General features: G+C 39.6%; 1 pseudogene; it reads right to left on the bottom strand.

Moving 5' to 3' along the window:
- Positions 1 to 315: 315 nt before the first annotated feature.
- Positions 316 to 2299, bottom strand: LOC102864175 (annotated as a pseudogene).
- Between the last annotated feature and the right edge of the window lie 269 nt (positions 2300 to 2568).

A 2568-nucleotide genomic window follows, 5' to 3' on the forward strand; every position in this document is an offset into this window, starting at 1 on the left:
TGTAGGGTCGCTATGAGTTTCAAACAACTGGATGGCACATAAAACAAAACTAAACAATAACACTATGTTAGACTATATTTTGATGATAAGAATAACATATAATTTGAAAAAAAATAGAAAAGCACTGGCCTTCTTTACATTTGTTTTTCCCCCTGAGCTGTTTTACTTCAAAACAAACTAGACACAGCTGCCTTTTTCAATAAAGAAGAAAATATCAGCATTGCCACACCCACAAGCATCCACTTCCCTACAAGGACCAGCAGAATGCATCTGGGTGTGTCTATGCACATGTGCCAATGGGCTGTCCTAGAGTTTTCAGTCATACTTCTCCAGATCTGCCATCGCCTTCAGGACCAGGGCCATGCTATACTTTATCTCCTCGAATTTGGCTATGGGGACCTTGAAGAAGTGTTTTGACACATCAGAGAGCTCCGACTGCATCAGGATTCTTGGTCATAGGGAGCAGGCCAGGGAGCTTGTGGAGAAGGCCGCATTCACTCGCCACCAGAAATTGGTCTCTTGGGGCAATCAGCCACCCTGCTGCCTGGCCTCAGAATCCAGAAAGGGCCACTGGCTCCCAAACACTACGCTGGACAGGTCTTCAGCCAGATCCTGGGAGGTGCAAAGTTCCTGGAGCTGTCTCTAGAAGGCTTCAGGTTTCATGCTGGCCATGGACAGGACGGCCACAGGGTCTGACAAAGCAAGGTGTGTACACCTGACAGCAGGATGCCCAGTAGCTCATCCAGTAGGCCAACACTAGCCCCAAGGCACTACACGGCCTCCTGGAGGTCATCCCCTTACAAGCTGCTGACTACCAGCTTCAGTCACTATCTTAAGGTACTCCTGTCCTGGTCGTCCAGGAGCTGGGCCATTGCTGTCACTTGTGGAGGGGCCTGGGGCCCCAGAAAGCTTGCTGGCTACTCTGTCACCTAGAAGATGTAGGTATAAAGCTCTAGTCCCCAAAAGTCCAGAGGGCAGCTCCCGGATGCTGTTGCCTGGCAGACAAGATCCAAAGTTGAACCATCAGTGAACCCTTCTCTACAAAATTACTTTAAGCTCAGATCAACAATGTCCCTGCAAAGAAACTCTTATGGTTCATCTCCTTTTATTACTTTATAAAACTTCCAGTTCAAGTAGTGAATACCCATTTCTACCAATTATGCTAACTGGTAGAGATCCATGAATGAGGGCTAAAACTAGCCCTAAATTTTAGAATGATATTTTAAAGATTAACTATCATCTGGAAATGATTATTACTTATAATACTATGAACATTTTAATATGCCTTTCAATACATTTTTGAGTGAAAAGCTAAGTAATTTCTAGTCTTTCCAAGTAATCTACTACAAAGCTAGAAATTTAGAGTGAAATAATTAGCCTATGTTTGGAAATGAAAATACTCACATATAATCATTACTTAAATGAAGAATAGAGCAAAACAATTGTTTCAATTCATTTAATGCAAATATTTTCTCTTACACATCTGTTTTCTCAGGCTTTATTCTCTCTCTCTCTCTGTCCCTCTCTCCCTCCCTCTCCTTCTCTGCTTTCTCCCTCTCCCTCCCTGCTTTCTCCCTCTTGCTCTCCCTCTCTCCGTCTTTCCTCTCTCCCTCTCTCCTCCTCTGTCTCCATCTCTCTCACTTACTATTGCTCTCTCAATTCTACTCCTTCACTAACACACACACAAAATTTCTGCAACAGAAATAGGACATCTGAATCTTCCCAGATCCTTTTTATTAGTTGTAGCATCTCTTGCCAGACTCCATGTTACAGAAGAGATGCCTTGTTCCATAATTCATATAAACGTTCTCTTAGTTAGTTCACTATGGCAAAATAATACAGCTCATGAAGTATGTATAAACTCTAAAACTTTAAGGAAATTCAAGAGGGAGCAGAATAACTTAGGTGATAAGCTTTCATTAATCATATGTGTCAACACTAGTAAATAAAGCAACATTGAGCTTCCCTAAAGCCAGAAGTCATTAGAGAGAATAAGAAGTTAAAAGATATATATGACAAAATCAAGATATACTTAAAGTTAAGCTTGATGCTTTAAAATATTAAATTGTGCTCTAAATCTTCAGAGGAATAATATTTCATTGTTTTAGCAGCTTCACTTTGTCATGTTTACATGCTTATACACCAAAATAAATAATGCTTTATTGCTTTGAGGACTCATTTTTATTCTGTTGCATGACTCTCTAGAGTAATGAAAACTCACCTGAACGTCATTTAAGGTACTTCCTGGATTACTTGCCTGTGCTTTTGCAAGTAAGGCATTTACACAAATAAATAACATTTCTTTGATTGGCATCAAATGTACCCCAAAGAAACATCTAAATCTGAAGAAACCCAAGTGAAAAGAGTTTAAATAGATGAATATGTTAAATGGGAAAAACACAGTAATTTGTTTTTTTATATATGAATAAATAAAATGTGCTTTCCCCTTGGTGAGTCCTGTAGCATATTTCTAAGACTTAGTGCTCTTGTTTGGCTTAGCTAATATCACATGACTTTCTACTGATCTTTACAAATATCATTCTAACATCTTGTTTTATTTGCTATCTA

This window comes from Elephantulus edwardii, unplaced genomic scaffold (genome assembly GCF_000299155.1).
Source record: "Elephantulus edwardii isolate Elephantulus edwardi_28Jun2011 unplaced genomic scaffold, EleEdw1.0 scaffold00056, whole genome shotgun sequence".
NCBI classification, from domain to species: Eukaryota; Metazoa; Chordata; class Mammalia; order Macroscelidea; family Macroscelididae; genus Elephantulus; species Elephantulus edwardii.